Source organism: Sciurus carolinensis, assembly GCF_902686445.1.
Source record: "Sciurus carolinensis chromosome 14 unlocalized genomic scaffold, mSciCar1.2 scaffold_115_arrow_ctg1, whole genome shotgun sequence".
NCBI lineage: Eukaryota > Metazoa > Chordata > Mammalia > Rodentia > Sciuridae > Sciurus > Sciurus carolinensis.
In genome coordinates this window covers 1,537,465-1,557,680 of record NW_025920107.1, presented here as the reverse complement: position 1 = coordinate 1,557,680, position 20,216 = coordinate 1,537,465, and positions in this window count along the sequence as shown.

The window sequence follows — 20,216 nt, the reverse complement described above, 5'->3', positions numbered from 1 at the left end:
AATATAAACAGAACAATTTCAAGCAATAAAATTGAAGATTCCATCAAAAACTTACCACAAAGAAAATCCCAGGACTGGATAGATTCTTAGCCAAGTTTTTCCAGACCTTCATAGAATGTGTTACTTTATTATTTCTTAAATTATTAAATAAAATAGAAATGGAGAAAACACTTCCAAACTCATTCTATGAAACTAGTATCACCCTGATAACAAAACCAGGTAAAGATACAGCAAGGAAAGAAAGACCAATTATCCTGATGAACATAGATGCAAAAATTGTAAATAAAATACTGGCAAAGAACATACTAAAAACATAGAGCACCATGATCTAGTGAGGTTTGTGCCAGGAATGCAAGAATGGTTTAACATACAGAAATCAATACACATAATTCATCACATCAACAGATTTAAATATAAAAATTACATAATTATCACAATAGATGCAGAAAAGGCATTTGACAAAATTCAGCATCTATTCATGCTTAAAACACCAAAAAATTAGAAATATTCCTCAACATTGTAAATATTACATATGCTAAACCAAAGTCACTATCATTCTAAATGGAAAAATAATTGAAAGTATTCCTGATAGAAACTGGAACAAGACAAGAATGCACTTTTTTACCACTTCTATTCAACATAGTCTTTGAAAGCCTAGACAGAGCAATTAAACAAAAGAAAGAAAATAAAGGGATATGAATAGGAAAACTATCCCTACTTGCCAATGCCATGATTCTAAATTTAGAAGACTCAAAAAACTCCACCAGAGCGCTTCTAGAATCCATTAACAAATACATAAAAGTAGCAGGATATAAAGTTAATGCCATAAATCAATTGTGTTCCAATACACCCTTGATGAATCAACTGAAAGCAAAATTAGGACACCAGTCATTCAAAATAGTCTCAAAAAATACTTGGAAATAAATCTAACAAGAGTCAAAATACCTCTACAATGAAATCTATAGAACAATAAAGAAAGAAAAGAAGACTTAAGAAGATCGAAAGATCTCCCATGGTCTTGGATAGGAAGAATTAATGTCACAATGACACACTACCAAAAGCATTATACAGATTTAATGCAACTGCTATAAAAATTTCAATGATTTTCTTCATAGAAATAGAAAAAGCAATTTTGAAATTTATTTGGAAAAACAAGAGGCCCTAAATTACTAAAGCAAGCCTTAGTTAGAAAACTGAAGCAGGAGGCATCACAACATCAGACATTAAGTTATACTACAAAGCTATAGTAATAATAAACAGCATGGTATTGGCACAAAAACAGACATGAAGACAAATGAATCAGAATAGTAGACACAGAGAAAAACCTATATATATGCAGTTATCTCATAATAGACAAAGGTGACAAAAACATATACTGGATAAAGATAGACTCTTCAACACATTGTGCTGGGATAACTGAAAATCCCTGTGTACTACAATAAAATTTAAGCCCTATTCCTCAACCTGCACAAAACTCAATTCAACATGGGTCAAGGACCTAGACATTAGATCAGAGATTCTTTGCCTACTAGCCAAAGATATAGGCCAAACTGTCCACCATGCTGGCTTAGGAACCAACTTTCTCAACAAGATTTCAAAAGCACAGAAAGTAAAATAAAGAATGAATAAATGGTATGGCATCAAACTAAAAATCTTCATCACAGCAAAGAAAACAAGAATGTGAAAAGAAAGTCTACAGAATGAGACAAATCTTTGCCACCTTTACTACAGACAGAGCATTAATATCTAGAATATATAAAGACTCAAAAAACTTAACACCAAAAAATCAATAAATAGGCAAAGAAACTTAGCAAGCACTTCACAGAAGAAATACAAATGGTCAACAAATATATGAGAAAAGGTTTAAGTCTTTAGCATTTAGATGAATGCAAATTAAAACTACTGAGATTCCATCCCATTCCAGGCAGAATGGCAATTATCAAGAATACAATAATAAATGTTCATGAGAATGTGGGAAAAAATGTTCACTTTTACATTGCTGGTGGGACTGCAAATTGGTGAAACCACTCTGGAAAGCAGTATGGACATTGCTCAGAAAATATGGAATGGAACCACCATTTGATCCAGTTATTCCACTCCTCAGTAGATATAAAAAAAAATTAAAATCAGCATACTAGAGTGATGGAGCTCACTTCACAAGAGCAAAGGTATAGAAACAAACTTGGTGCCCCTCAACAGATAAATGGAGAAAGACACTATGGTATATATACACAATGAAATGTTACTCATCCATAAAGAAGAATGAGATTATGCCATTTGCTGGTAAATGGATGAATCACTATCATGCTAAGTGAAATAAGCCAGTCCCAAAAAATCATAGGCCAAATAATGTCTCTGATATGCGGATGCTAACACACAATAAGGGGTTGGGAGGGAAAAACAGAAGTTCATTGGATTAGACAAAGAGGAAAAAATATAAGGGAGTGGCATGGGAATAGGAAAGACATTAAAATAAATTTTATATAACTGTCCTATTTTCACATATGAATACATGACCATTGAAATTCTACATCATGTATGACCACAAGAATAGGATCCTAATTAGAATAAGCTATATTCCATGCATGTATAATATCTCAGAATACACTAAACTATCATGTATATCTAAAAAGAACAAATAAAAATGAAAGGAACCTGGGGGAGGGAGGGAAAAGAAAAGAGAAACACTGGGAAACAATGTGTATTTTTATATTGAATGCATGTATGAATATGTAACAATAAATATCATCATTATGTAAAACTATAATGTACTAATAAAAATATGGAAATCATTGAAAACTGGTTAGTACTATACATAGCTAATTGGCAAATCATTTCTATGTTCAATCACCAGTACCAAAAAATAATTTATATATATATTCATTTACATATATAAATTTATATGTAAATACATATGCATAAATACATATACATAAACATATACATATAAATTTATATATATATAAGACATATATATAACCAATGGAAAAGAAAACACAGACAAATCCACATAAATACAGTGACCTGACATGTGATGAAACTACCAAAAATATATGTTAGAGAAAAGAGACTTTTAAGAAATGGTGCAGCCACTCTAGAAAGCAGTATGGAGAATCCTAAGAAAATTTGGGATGGACCTACATTTTGACTCAGTTATCCCACTCCTTAGTTTATACCCAAAGGACCTAAAATCAGCAAACTATAGTAACACAACCACAACAATGTTTATAGCAGCTCAGTTCACAACAGCTACATTGTGGAACCAACCTAGATGCTCTTCAACATAAGAATGGTTAAAGAAACTCTGATATACATACATAATGGAATACTATTCAGCCATAAAGAATAATACTGTGAAATTTGCAAATAAATGGATAGAATTGGAGAATATCATGCTAAGTGAAATAAGTCAAGCCCAAAAAACCAAAGACTGAATGTTTTCTCTGATAAGTGGATAATGATATATAACAGGAGTGGGGTGTGAGGAATGAGAGAATAATGGGGGAACTTTAGAATTTATAGAAGGAAATGAGAGGGAGGGGGTATAAAAATGGTGGAATAAGACAGACATCATTCCCTATGTACATGTATGATTACACGAATGGTATGAATCTACATTTTGTACAAGCATAGAAACAAAATGATGAACTCCATTTATGTACAATGAATCAAAATGCAGTCTGTAAAAAATTAAAAGCTAAATAAAAATAATAATAATAAAATTTAAAAAAAGAAATGGTGCAATGAAAGCAGGATATCCATATGTAGAAAAAAATTGATCACTATTTCTCACCCTGCACAAAAGCCAACACCAAGTGGATCAAAGACTTAAAAATGAAACCAGAAACTACAGTTGCTTAAAGAAAATGTAGGTCCAACACTCCAATATATTGACAAATGCATAAACTTCCACACAAGAAATAAAACCAAGAATCAATAATTAGGATGAAATAAAATTTCAAAATTTCTCAACACAAAGAAAACAAAAATGTGAATAAAGAGCCTAACAATGGAAGAAAATCTTTTTCACCTTCTCCTCAGATAGGAAATTAATATAGAGAATATATAAAGAACTGGAAATACCATGAACTCCCCCAATTACTGAATGGGAAAAAAAATCTAAACACACATTGCTCATGATAAGAAATACAAATGGCCAACATATATATAAAAAATGTTCAACATCTCCAGTAATCAGGAAAATGCAAATCAAAACTGCATGGAAGAGAAAGTTTAATTATTATTGTCCCCTTGCTCTTTTCCTATACTTCAATAAAACTACTACATTCCAAAAGAACTACATCAAAATTTTATCTCATTCCACTCACAATAGCAATTACCAAGAATAATGTGAATAATGTGAGGGATCCACATATCAGGGGGAAGCAAAGTATAGGAGTTTATTGGATTAGATAAAGGAGAATGAAGGGAAAGGAGGGGATAGAAATAAGAATGACAGTAGAATGAATCAGACATAACTTTCCTATGTTTCTATATGAACACACAGAAGAATAGGGAGTTATAGTGCACCCAGTTGTTCTACTCCTCTGTATATATCTAGAGATCTAAAATCAGCATACTATAAAGACACACCCACTTCAGTGTTTAAAGCAACACAATTCACAATAACCAAATTCCAAAACCAGCCCACATACCCATCAACAGACTAATGGATAAAGAAAATATGGTGTGTATAAACAATGGAGTTTTACTTAGTGATACAGAAGAATAAAATGATAGCACTTGAGGAAAAATTGATGAAACCGAAGAACACAATTTTATGTGAAATAAACCAGACTCAGAAAGTCAAGGGTCAAATGTTTCCCCTCATATGTGAATGCTTGAACAAATAATGGAAAAAGGGGAAATCTAATGAAAATAGAAGAGACATCTGTGGAGTAAAGGAACAGGTTATAGGGAAGGGAAGGGGACAAAGAGACAGATAAACATTAGAATGAAACAAACAAAACTCTCTCATGTACATAAATGAAAAAAGCACAGTGAATTTCAATTTTATGTATATCTATAATGCACTAATTTAAAAATCTAAAAATAGAAGACAAACCAATAAAAGACAAACTCATTGTCTGCTCTTTCACTGATGCTTTTCTTATACCTCTATTTCTTCTCCTCCCCCTCATAAACAACACATCCTATGTTGCCACTGCATCAGCCCTGTTCAACTTTTGAAATTGCAAACCTTTTCTACCCTGTGATCTCTTCTTTCCTCTTAACTCTATTTTTAATTTCTCTTACCACTGATTTATAAAATGTCAGACCCTACCACTAATGCTATAGCAACAGTTAATACACAGAAATTCATAAAAAATACCTATTGTTTGAGTTTATGACAGACATAATTTATGAGAACCTATTGTTTTTACTGAAATTGCTGAGCTCACCATTTTTGTTTACTGTGTCAACCAACATTGCAGATGTCATAAAAGGAACTAAGTACTTAATTTAATCCCATATATTATATATAAGGGCTTTTGCTTTTATTTGACTCCCCTAATCTGTGAGGCACTGTAAACATACAAGGTCACTAAAAGCTTGCAGAGTAAAAGCCCTACTACTTCAAATCCATTCAAATAGATGAGTAGACACATAAACAATATGAAGAAGCAAGGGAAAATGTCCACAACAAAACAGAATGATTCACAGTAGACTCCATTGACATTGCAGTGCAGGAAATGCCAGGGATGAAATATAGAAAGTTAATACATAAGATGATCTAAGAGGTAAAAGTTGATGTAAAGAGTGGAATCAGAGAGAAAATACAAGAAGTGAACGATCACTTTGAAAAGGAGATAGGGATTTTGAAGTAGAATCAACTGGAAATACTTGAAATGGAAGAATCAATATACCAAGTTAAAAATTCAAACAGAGAATCAACATGTATCCCATTTGTTTAAAATTAAAAGAAATTTAAAAAAAATTCAATGGAAAGCATTACTAATAGACAAGATCATTTGAAAGACATATTTCAGGCAGCAAACACAATTATGTAATTTATTTTTAAATATTGTGAGATATACCTTTATTTATTCACTTATATGTGGTGCTGAGAATTGAACCCAGTGCCTTAGACTTTCTAGGCAAGTGCTCTACCACAAGCCCAGCCCCATGATCTTGAAAATAAACTTGATCATGGAGAAAAAAATGTTAAGAGACCATGAACAGAATTTTCAAGAATTATGACATAATAGTAAAAGTTAAAATCTAGGCATTATAGAGGCTCAGAGGTACAAATTAAAGGAATGCACAATATTTTCAATAAAATAATAAAAGGAAAATGCACAAATTTTAAAAATAAAATGAAAAATCAAATACAGGAGGCATACAGCACTCCAAATATACAAAATTACAGAAAACACATTTCAAGGCACCTTTCTGCATAACCTACAAAAAAAGAACAGAATTTTTAAAGCAGCTGAAGAAAAATGGTCACACTTAGAAGTAGATCAATTTGGATTTCAGGTGATTTTCAACCCAGGTCATAAAAATTAGGAGGACTTGAAATAATTTAAACAAAGTTCCAAAAGAAAATGTGTGCTATCCAAGAATACTATTCCCTGGAAAAATAAACTTCATATTTGAGGATGAAATAAAAACCTTTCATAACTTTTGATAAACACAAGTTAAAAGAATTCACAATGAGAAAGCTGGCACTACAAAATGTATTAAATGAAATATTTCATGAGGAAGAAATGGAGAACATATATGAAAACTATCAGAGGATGAAATTACACTTGAAGAATGGTATATCAAAGGAAAATCTAATTCAACTTTAAAACTAGAAATAAATCACAATGCCAGGAAATAAAATTCATCTTCCAATAATAATGCTGAGTGTTAGTGTACTCAATTTATCACTTCAAAGACACAGGCTGGTAGGTTGGATTAGAAAACAAGACCAAACGATATTCTGTCTCCAGTCGTCTCACCTCATAGGCAAAGACATCCACAGACTGAAGGTAAAAGTATGGTAGAAACTTATCATCCACATGGATCTCGTAAGCAAGCAGGTATTTCTAGTCTCATACCTGATAAAGTGGGATTCAAGATAAAGTTAGTAATTTGGAGAATGGCTAGGTAGAATAATTACATTTGGATTATATTAATTTTATCATCATTGTTTCCTTGACTCATAACACTGACCCACTGGTAAGAGAGAATGGATGTTAATATGCTTCCAAGAATATGGCATAAAATTTCTTAAACAGAAAAGAAAAAAATATTTTTTTATTATTCTTACTGAAATAATGTACTGGAGAATTTAGAAAAAATATTGTTGAAAGTTATATCCTCTGTTCTCTGAAGGACACAACTTTATGCTAACTCTTCAATGACTTTTGCAAATGGAAGGAATGTGTGGTTTTATTTTTTCAGGAAAATATTGGGATAATTAAAATGTGGCTTATAGCAAGAAAAATAAAGGACAATCTTTTGGGGATGAACCCTCCTTTTTGCATACAATTTAGCAAACTAGTTCAACATACCAGCAAACCATCCTCAGTGCATTTTCCCCCCACCACATAGGTTGTTCAAGGAAGGACACAAAGACATCTGTGAAATTTATAATCTGGTAATATTCAATCATTTCTATATGTATTTATTCAACCATTGTAGTCAATATTTGATGTATTTGGGATAAGGAAGTAAATAAATCAAAGTCTCTGTTATCTGGGAACATCATGTTCCAGTGGTACTAAGACACAGACTGCATCAAAGTATTTAATGTTTCTCCCTATATCCCCCATAGAAGAGCTCTCACATATTTCAGGGAAGAAAACCATTCAAGGTGATATCAAACCTATTCCACTCAGACCAAGTGCAAAGTTGGTGAAGCAAAACAAGATTGGAAATGACAAAGATATTTGCTGTTTGATCTTTGTTTATAATAAACTTAAAGTAAACAAACTTGTGACAGGTCTTAGTAATTTGGTTTGGCCAACTCCCCCCCACATTTTCTCTCTCTCTCTCTCTCTCTCTCTCTCTCTCTCTCTCTCTCTCAATCTCTCTCTCTCTCAATCTCTGTCTCTCTGTTGCTTTTCATATGACATTAAAAGGAAAAACTTACAGTCTTGTCTCCAAGTTAATAAACTTGAGACAGAGAGAACTCTATTTGTATTATCTGAGCACTGAACACATCATTGGCTACATTCTTGCAAATTTCTATTTACAACATGAAGACAGGCAAATTTGTGCAATTGGGATAACACCACATCATTAACCTATATTTGCCTTGTAGAAGGCAACAGAAAACCTGTTACTTATATCATGTTTACATTGCTAAGAAAAGCAGTTTTAACTCAGTACTACAGTTAGCTGATTATGTGGGCATCTCTGCCCTGCTTATGAACTTTCCCAGAGCTGGCAAAGATCCTCACCTTTTTGTGCACATCACTGTCAATTATGGCTCCAGCCACAGAAGATGCCATAATTGAACTGTTACTATGTGCCACATGATCAAGTATAAATGGGGGATGAGAAAAAAAAAAGAACCAATCAACTATAATTGAGGTCCTTGGAAAATTTTAAGAAAATATTTGTACTCATGTCAATTTATTACTGTACTTTTAAAGAGTGTTAGTAAGGGGGAAGATGGAGTTCTTCAAAGTACTCCTATGTTTTATTACCTCTTTCAGTATAAATCTACCTACATACTTGTGATTCAGATATGTCTCACAAAGTTACCTTTTCTTGGGTAGAGTTATTAGGTTTTTTTAACTCCAAAGTAAATTTAGTTCGATTAACCACTCAAAAAGTCAGATTTAGAAGGGGCTATCTCTGGTAATTAAAAAGGGGGTAACACAAACAAAACAGAGAAAAGATTGTGGGTATAGCTCAGTTGGTAGAGTACATGCCTTGCAAGCACAAGGTCCTGGGTTCAATCCCCAGCACAATAAATAAATAAATAAATAAATAAATAAATAAATAAATAGATAAATAAATAAATACAAATAAAAATAAATAAAAGAGGGTATTGAGTGAGCATGATGTCACATGTCTATAATCCCAGTGATTCAAGTATCTGAGGCAGGAGGACTACAAGTTTGAGGCCAGCCTCAACATCTCAGCAAGAACATGCCTCAAAATTAAAAAGAAATAGGACTGTATGCAGTTTATCAGTAAACTGATTCTGGTTTCAATTCCCAGTACAAAAAATAATGAGAGAATGGCAAATGCTATGTTTTTAAATCTCAGTGAATATCAAACTAATGATCTAATTGAAGATAACACATCATTAATTCTCAAACCTTTATTTGAAAGGTTATATGTCATTATATTTCAATGAACTCTCCCAGATACCCAAGAAGAAATTAAGAAATACAACCATCCTAAGAGTGATATGGATTCTTGTTCTGAATTATATTTATTAAATTGCAGTAATTAACTGAAATGCCTTTACCCTTCAAAACCAGAGCCCAGGTCATCAAAACTCTACAATTCATTGGCAATGAGATTCTATAAATTAAATTTGAGGTTAGACTCAAAGATTTAAGGACTTAAACTTATAGGGTCTGAAGCAATATTATTCAAATTTAAGTTTAAAGAGCTAGTCTTACATTTAAGCAAAATCCACATAAGTAAAAATTATTGAAAAACAGAAGCACCATTTCAAAATATTCCCAAAATCTATAAATTCATCAATGAAGATAGAACAATTGATCATAATTTTTACAAAAAATTTCTCCATTTCTGAAACCACCTTCTGTTACTTATAGGAGTAAAACAAAAATATACAATGAGAAAATGGAATCCATTTAACTAGATTCAATCATTTGAATCACATTTGATTTTTGTTTATTTTTGGACAAATTATATTCTTGCAATTTAATACAAAATTTGGACCTTCTTGATCAAAACTTCTATGCAATAGCCTCAAAGTTTAGACAGTAATTTTAAGAAGTGTGGTGCTATGAAATGTTTACAAACATAGAAATTACCTTCTAAGGTTAAGACATGGGAGAAAAATCCAATTATGTGGGGAAAAAAAGGCATGGTGCATCTGTACCTTTGACATATATTTATGGCTAAGCATTCTCTATATAACTTGATTTTGCTTGAGGATTAAAGAGTAATTGAAACTGGTACATTCTAGATAAGATTACTCTAGCTCAAGGACTTTAGACCCCTTTAGTGATACTTTACTTCATTAGTCTAAAACAGGGTTTATTTTGGAACATATGACCCACATGTGGAAACACCTAATTTTTAAAAAATGATGTTTGTTCTATGAGCATCTGGCCACACAGCCGGTATAGGTACATTAAATTCTTCACCAGTTTTTCTTCATTTGTTTTCCATGTCACAGGTCCTGGGATGTAAGAAAGGTCCTTTTCTACACCAGGATCTACCACACCCCAACCCCATGGAAGATGGAGCCTGAGGAAAGTGTAGAGAAACCTCTGCTATGGTCAAGATCTTTGACTTAAGAATTTACAAATTTAGGGAATTTCCAAGAATATGGGGAACAAAATACAGTACACTTTAACTGTACAATTATACATGTAACAAGTCAATGTGGGTAAGGGCTAAGAACCATAGTGAATGCCAAATGTGGTTAAGGTAAAAGAAGCAGCAAATAAGTCATTTCTAGTTCACTTTTAAAGTAAAGGTTCTAAGGGATGAGAGGAAGGTGTATTTGCAAAATGGTTATAAAAATAGAATTTACATCTCTCTACTTTTAGTTGTAAAAGAAATGTTTGCTCATTATTGTTTATTTTATAATTATGTCAATAGCTTAATAAAAGTGTAGGTTTGAAAACTTTTATTTAATTAGGAAGTCAGTGAACTATAAAGTCACCATAAGTAAGCTATATGTTTCCATAAAAGTGTTCTGTGTTTTCTTTGATCATTTAAAAATTCATGATTAAGTGGGTTTGATCCCAGGGATGCACAATTGATTCAATATACATAAATCAATAAATGTAATTCATCACATATATAGACTTAAAGACAAGAACCACTGATTATCTCAATAAATAAAAAAAATTACAGTATCCATTCATCTTAAAAACACTAGAGGTCTGGGGATATAGATCAGTTGATAGAGTGCCTGCCTTGCATGCACAAGGTCCTGGGTTAAATCTCCAGCAATGCAAAATAAAAAAGAAAAAGAAACATCAGGGATAGAAGGAAAATACCTCAACATTGTAAAAGTCATACACATCAAAACCAAGGCCAACATTCTAAATAGAGATATATTGAAAGCATTTCCTATAACAATTTGAACAAGAGAGGTATGCCCTCTTTTACCACTTCTACTCAACATAGTCTTTGAAACTCTAGCCAGAGAAATTGGACAAAGAAAGAAATTAAAGTGATATAAGTAGGAAAAGAAGAAATCAAACTCTTATATTTAGAAGGCCCAAAAACTCTATATCCAAAGAAGTTAAGATCAAATTTAGGGAATTTATATTTAGAAGGCCCAAAAACTCTATATCCAAAGAAGTTAAGATCAGTATACAGCCCCAGCAGCTTGGGAGGCAGAGGCAGGAGGATCAGGAGTTCAAAGACAGTATCAACAATTTAACAAGGCCCAAGCAATTCTGCAAGACCTTGTCTCTAAATAAAATATGAAAAAGGTAGGTGAGAATGTGACTCAGTAGTTAAGTATCCCTGGGTTCAATCCCTCACAAGAAAAGAAAAACATCAGTCAACTACAGTGATGTGGACACATCAATATTTATAGCTGCTCAATTTTCAATAGCTAATTTATGGAACCAATCAAACAGCTCTTCAACAGATGAATGGATAAAGAAAATGTGGTATAGATAAACAATGAAATAATGCTCATATATAAAAAAAAAAGAATGACTTTCTGACATTTGCCAGTAAATGGATGGATCCTAGCATGGACTATCTTGCTAAGTAAAATAAGCCAAACCCCAAAATACAAAGGTTGCATGTTCTCCCTGATACATGGATGGTAAAACACAAGAAAGTAGTGGGGAAGAATAGTAGTTAAGTAGATTAGACAAAAGGAAATGAAGGGAATGGGTATAGGAATAGAAAAGACAGTGGAATAAATGGCACATCTTTCCTTACATATGTAAATACAACACAATGAATCACATCATGTATGACCACAAGACTGGGATCCCAATTAGAATTTGATATACTCCACGCTTCAATAAATATGTCACAATATTCTTATTGTTATGTATATCTAAAAAGAACAAATTGAAAAAGACAAACATCTGCCAGAAAACTTCTAGAACTTATAAATGAATTCTGCAAAATACAATGAAACAATTATGCTATTATATATCACTGATGAATCAACTTTAAAGAGAAATTAGGAAACCTATCTCATTCATAATAATCTCAAAAATATACCTGGGAATTAGTCTAAAAAAAGAGGTGAAACTTCAATTAAAACTACAGAATTCTATAGAAAAAAATTGAAGAACTTGGAAGATGGAATGATCTCCCATGTACTTGGATGGGCAGAATTAATATTCACCAAATAGCCACACTTCCAAAAGCTTCCAAAAGATTTAGTGCAATTCCTCTTAAAATTCCAATGGTGGGGCTTGTGTTGTAACTCAGTGGTAGAGCACCTGCATAGAATGTGTGAGGTACTGGGTTTGATTCTCAGTAGCACATAAAAATAAATGAATAAAATAAAGTTCAATCAACATATAAAAAAAAGTCTAGTGGCATTCTCCATAGAAATAGAAAAAAAAAACTGTGATGAAATTCATTGGGGAAAATAACAAGCCCTAAAGAGTAAAAGCAAACCTTAGCAAAAAAAAAGTGAAGGAAAAGGCATCACAATACCAGATGTTCAATTATACTATATAGTTATAGTAACAGAAACAGCTTGTTATTGGCACCAAAATAGGGAAGAACACCAATGGAGTAGAATAGAAGGCACAGAGACAAAACCACATAAATAGAATAAACTCTTACTGGACAAAGGCACCAAAAATATACATCAGAGAAAAGATATTATCTTCAAAAACTGGTGCTAGGAAACCTGGAAATCCATGTGTAGTGAAATAAAATTTAACCCTGCAAATAACTGAACTCAACATGGATGATAAACCTAGGTATTAGACCAGAGACCCTGCTCATACTAGAAGAAAATGAAGGTCGAACTTGCCATCAAGTTGACTTAGTAGCCAACTTCTTCAACAAGACCCCTGAAGTGAAAATAATTAAAATAAAAAATCAATAAATGGGATGACATCAAACTAAAAGCTTCTTCACAGAGAAACAAACAATCAAGAGCATGAAGAGAGAGCCTATAAAATGGGAGAAAATCTTTATCATCTGAACTTCAGATAAGGCACTAATTTCCTCCGTGTGCAAAGAACTTAAAAAGCTTAATGACACAAAAACAAATAATCAATAAACGGGCAAAGAAACTAAACAGACACTTCTTAAAAGAAGAAATATGAATGGTCAATAAATATATAAAAAATGTTCAACATCTCTTGCAATTAGAGAAATACAAATTAAAACTGCACTGAGGGCTAGGGAGATAACTCAGGTGGTAGATTGCTTGCTTCGCAAGCACAAGGCCCTGAGTTCAATCCCCAGTACCAAAAAAAAAAAAAAAAAACTTCACTGAGATTTCACTTCTCTCCTGTCAGAATGGCAATTATCAAGAATAAAAGTAACAAAAAATATTGGTGAGAATGTGGGGGAAAAGGTACATTCACACATGTATTTCTGGTGGGATTGTCAATTGATGCAACCACTCTGGAAAGCAGTATGTAGATTCCTCAAAAGAACTAGGAATGGCACCAACAATTCAATGCAGTTATCCCATTTTTTGGTATATATCCAAAAGAATTAAAATTAGCACAGTTGTGACACAGCCACATTGATGTTAATAGCAGTGCACCTGACAATAGCTAAGCTATGGAACCAAACAGGGTGACCTTCAAAAGATGAATGAATAATTAAAATGTGATATAGACACACACACACACACACACACACACACACACACACACACAATGGGGTATTATTCACCCATAAATTAGAATGGCTTTATGACATTTGCCTGTAAATTGATGGATCTGGAGACTATCATGCTATGTAAAGTCAGCCAGTGTGCACAATCCAAAGGAATAATGTTCTTTCCAACCTGAGGAAGCTAACCCACAATAAGGGGTAAAATAGAAGCTCAGTAGAGTAGACAATAAAGAATGGAGGGAAGGAAGGGTTATAAGCAAAACAAAGATGGTGGAATGAATATGACATAATTTTCCTGTGTACATATATAAAAATTCCACAGTGAACCCCATCATAATGTACTTCCACAAGAATGGGGTACTAATTAGAATAAGATATATTCCTTGCTTATATAATGATATCAAAATGGATTCTTCTGTCCTGTATAACTAAAACATCTAAATTTTTAAAATAAAGTAAAAAAGATACACTCCATGTTTTTATTAATATGTCAAAACAGACTCTACTTTCATGAATAGCTAGAAAGAACAAAATAAATTTTTTAAAAATTTAATTTGATTTTTTGCAAAGAGTGACAGAAGTGAAGTTGAGAGTAGTAGAAGGAAAAATTAAAGCACATCTGACATATCTTATGATTGGAGGTGACTTTTAAAGTCCAATGTCAACTTTGTGAAATTTTATGTATACCTTCTAGCTCTTTCCAGAAAGAAATATTACACATACTGAAACAAACCATGTATCTTGCTCCATAACTACATAATGGGATATGTAAAGATGGACTTCAACCTTTAAGACAATAGTACAATAACAGATTTATAGTTCAGTTTTACTTCAAATCCATTATTCAGTTTTTCTTTTAATTCTCTGCAAGAATTTATATTAGCTGACTGCCTGAAGATGTACATTCAAGAGAACAGGCATTTGTTTTCTTTGACTGTCAGAGGCCAATTTGAGAGTAGTGAGGTACCAGAGCCAGAAAGCTGACTACAGGTGTTCAAGTCAATTTTAAGAAAACATTATGGTGGTGGTCAGGGACTTGAGCTGGAGATATATTGGTCAATTGATACAAAGTTTCAGATAGATGAAAAGAAGGAGTTCAGGTGATTTCTTGTTTAACATGCTAATTATATTTAATAATAACATTATGTATTTTAAAATTACTGAGAGTAGATTTTAAGTTTTCTCTAATTTCTTGTTTTTCTATTTGTATGTCTCCTACCTGCAGTGTGGAAAAAATAAAATATTTTGGAGACAGTTTGTGAGAAAGCCAGTTATTTCATGTGTAACCTTATATTCTGTGGTTACTTTTTCATTTTTAAGGTAATAATGTTGATGATAATAATAACTGCCCCTTAAATTGTTGTAAAAGATAAAATGATAAAATGAAAATCATAGTGTCTGTCCTATACAGAGGTACAACAAAACATAAAATGCCATCAATTTATTATTAAGCTTGAAGGATACTGGATATTCATTGAATGTTTCTTTTAAAATTTGTTTTAGTTGCTGATGGACCTTTATTTTTATTATTTATATGTGGTACTGAGAATTCAGCTCAGTGCCTCACACATGCTTGACAAGTTCTCTACCACTAATACACAACTCCATCCCTCAATGAATGTTCTTATCAGTGTTTTTTATGTGTCAGTGAGATAAAATGCAAGCTCAGTGGTATTCTTCTATAAAAAAGGATAATTATATCCCACAGAATATATCTTGATGAAGAAATTGTGGAAATACATGTAAACCAGTCTTTAAAACCTCAAACACACAAGATTGAGAAGTCTCTTCTGTTACAGTGCCAAAGAAGACTTAAGAACTGTGTGGAGTTTGAGAAAGAATATGTGAGGGGCAATGTTGATTCTTTGCAGACCATAGTCTAATTCATCTGAGCAGGTTTATGCTGCTTTTTCTTGAAACAGATTAGATTATCTCTTCCTTATGTTGCAATTGCTACATGAGTTTCTTAAAATTTTTTGAAGTAAGAATAAAATGCTCAGATAATGCCAATGGTGTGTATCATTTTCCCAAGTGGAGACACATTTGCATTCCAGAGAACTTCCCTCCCAAATATCCTAACCCACAGTTTACAGTCTAGACCAAGAGGTACCAGTACATGTTTAGGTAGACGGTCATCCTCACAGATGTCTGCTAGAGGCACTCCAAATAGCTGTCCTGGTTTGGGAGATTTTGCTGGGATGGGTGAAGTGTCCAAATTAGTGCTCAAACTACAGCATCTGGCCCAGATTATGATAGATGTTCTAAGAATATCCCACTCTGAATCTCAGAAAAATTGAAAATGAAGGAAAGTAGTTAAATTCATTTATCCTTGCTTCTATAATATCTACTTTAGAATATGTTTATTACAGTGGCTGGAAGATGCAAAATTCTTATAGCAGTTCATTACTAACAAAAAGAAAACCTATGAAGTTACATTGTAATTATAATTATATTATAAATCATGGAGAATTTATTATATGTTTCTTTTGGGGATTTCACTGAATTGTTTACTTGAGTTTATCTACCAAAATTTCACAGGCAAAAGGAAGTTTATTTTACTGAAGAAAAACAACTTTATAAAGTGCCTTATGCCCACACATATATTTTACCATTATAGAAGATAAGACAAGCTAGGTAAAAATGTTGAAAACTGAATTAGGTCACAATTAAATAGTGGGGGGAAAACGTGAGAAGAAGGGTAAGAGAGAAAAAAAGAGGGCAAGATGAGGGAAAAATGAGAAGAGTTATTGTTTATATTAAGTTGTTCTCCAGAAACAAGCAATGTTTATGACTTGATATCTCACTCTACTACTGATAATGGAGATAAAGGACTAATTTTCTAGATTATTTTTCCCTTCCTTTCCAACTGCAAAATCTCTCACATATCTTTCCAGTACACAATTTTAGAAACTATGTTGAAGGTAGCATGAAAAGCCACAAATATGAGTGAGATTGGCCTGTTCACAGTGACTCATATAGGAAAAAAAGACTGGTTTAAGAGAAGGGAGCAAGACTAGTGGTGGTGAAGATAAAATCAGGTATAGGAGTAGATGAAACATCATCAGAGAGGAAGAAAGCATCCAAGGCAGTCAGAAGAAAGTAAGCCACATCTACTCAGTGGGAAGGAGGGAAGTAAAACTGGGACAATGAGCACCTGGCACAGTGCTTTATACAAAAATTGAGAAAGGGCTTATGTGGGGAAAGGTGTTATTAGTAAAGTAGACAGAGTTAAGGGAAATGAAATAGGCATTATGCTTTTATCATACCATAGTGTCAAAACGTTTAACTCCAACATGAAAGTTTATGGATTTTCACACCATTTAAATATAAAAAGAGAACACTTTAAAATTTACTTCTAAATTTGACCACTACTCTTCTTCCCTACACCCTGCACAAAAGCACAGATAAAAATTAAAAACACTGGACAAAGGAATTACTTTTCCATGGGGCCACCAAGGAATGACTAAATTAAGATAGAGAATACAGGTAAAAGTTTAACACTTGGAAGAAGGCAATGGCATGGCACTGGGGTGTGGGGTTTTTTCTTCATTCTTTTTTTAGCATGAGGAAAGAAAAGCATGGAGGGGGTGACAATATTTTAAGAGAAACCTTCAGGCTGGCTGGCTTGCAGAACTAGAAAATAAAGACAGTGACACCCACAGCTCATGGAAAGAGAAAATGGCAGAGAAAAGAAAATATAATTGTAGTAACCCTAAGTTTTGTGGACAACTTCTGCCTACATCTCTGGTAAACACCTAGATCAGATAAAACAACTGATTAAACAACTTCAAGTAAGCTAGCAGAACAGTGACCTGGAGATTTATGGAAAAGAAGTTCCTGATAACTGAACCATTAACAACTTCAGGAGTGTAAAATGTTTGAGGTGAGTTTAACAGAACATGATAAAGTTTTCTGTGCAAGTTTGGGAAATATGTATAAAAAGATTGAAAAAATTGAAAACTACCTTAGAAAAACATAGTTAAGGCAGCCCAGCCAATATGGAGTTGCCTTTTGAGTTTGGACCTTATTGATCCCAAACTGCCTTTCTACTGTATGATTTCTTCTAGGAGTACTTAGAGTTCAGCAAGAGGTGAGATATTCTCAAATGTAGAGAAAATTAGGGAGGTTCAAGCAATATATCTGCAAGAGTGTTCTTATCCTGATAAACATGGGATTTAAGTTGTGCATGGAGGCAAGAATAAAGATGTGATGGCACTAATGGATGGAGAAAGTGACAGAGCACAGCAGTTGCAGTTAAAAGTAAAATAAAGAAAAACATAATGAACAGAAAATGAACAAAGGGCACAGAGAGCAGTTATAACCATTTAGGCCCCCAAAAATTAAATTTTTGAATCAATGTGGCACAGTAAAAAAAAAAAAAAAAATCATACCTGCAGGGGTTCAGCCCTAGCAGGGTTCAGGGGTCCTAGGTGGATGGGAGGCATCAGCATGGTGGAGAAACAGCACATCGAGACAAGTGTTCTGAGGCTAAATCTATCTTTATTTTTTCTGCCAGCCTTTCTATAGATAGTTTTCTTTAGTAATGATTATATCATTTTTGGTTAGTTTAAAAAAACAAAAACCTTCAAAAGTACAATCTATGCTTCTTCTCAAAGTATGCATTCTCTCTTTATGACAGTCCAGACAAAAACAATCTTATATCCCAGCTAGATTAAAACAACCTCATCTCCCAGCTAAACTGAGGGTACCATGACCTGGCAACCTTCAACCTTCAATACATACACATCACTAGATTTTCTGAGAAACCACCTCCACAATGAACTCCAGTGTTTAACAGTGAGAAATTTTAATATTATTAAAGGGAAAAGAAATCAAATTAAAGTTAATATTTAGTCTATTCTAATATCATATAATGGCAGACTACGATCTTATTCTGATTCTCAAAGAATTAGACTAAACATAGTTAAAGCACAAATTATATTTATGACTAACCTCAAAGATTTTATTATGTAAAGTAACTCTACAATCAACTATTGAAACTAAGAAAGCAACAAAGACTAAACACCGCATCCAAGCTCAGAGGAATGCCTCTTTATCCAACTATTATTATACTAAAGTAATCACAGCCTCCTTTAAACTCAAGCACAGCTACAATTGTTTATTTTCATATACTTTTTCTATGTAATACTGCCAAATTTTTATTGTGCACTATTTTGTGTTCCAATACAGTATAACCTTCCCAATGTCTTTTCCAATAAATTTCTAATAATATATTTATTATTAATATTAAAAAGCAACTACACATGGAGACATGCCATGCCTATGGCCCCCAAGAGGGAGGATGATCAACAGAATTGTGTCAAGTGTTGAGTCCTTTATTCCAACTGACTGTGTCAAGGGTCAGATCCTCTACTCCAACAGACTGTGTCAAGCAAGTGTCGGAGTGGCAGGAAATAGATGCAGCACATTCCAAAGTTCTGGTTATTTAAGAGACTCTGTTTTAGTATGAAAATTGTAATGTTAACTAAATAATTTTAATAGCTTTAAGTGAGGTTCTCTTTTAAAGGATCATACTATGTAATACCTAAATCAAACAAAAAAATCATAATAAAACTTTACAATGGATGGTGATTTGTCAGTTTTCCTTAAGTTTAGATATAATTTTTTCACAAAATGGTGTCATCATACAATAAAGTTAGAAGTAGTTTGAGACTTTTTTTTTCTTTAATACTACATCAATTGTGTCATAGGAAGACAAAATATTTTGAAATTTAATCTTGCATTCAGATCATGCCCATAATTTGACATGTGGCAGAAAGTGAGTTGTCCTCAATGACCTAGCATGGTCTACACTTTCCCTCTTGAGCCCAGGTTTGCTCATTTGCAAAACACAATGACACTGTTCGCTGGATCCTTTACGTGGTTCAGAGGGAAAAATGCAGATGTAGAAATTCTGTTTTTCTTTAAACACAATTATTTTTATTGGTATCCATTTTCTTTTGTTTCTTATGAAGTCATACTTGCACACTTTAAGGAAGAGCAAAAGAGTGGTAAATTATGGGTCTCTTTCATTGATCACCACCCTTACCATGTAAGAATCCATACTGTAGGATGGGTAAGAAAGAGAGATTTCACACAGAATATATATTAGATTTTTCAGCTAAGAAGAGACTACTCTAGAAAGCATGTTAGTGCTCATGTACTAACCAGTACAAGTATCCAGGAAAGACTTCACTGTCTTCTGACACCCATCAATGGGTAACTTCCTTCATCAAATGGAACACTTCAGGGAGCACACAGGGCAGTGTATTTGAGTA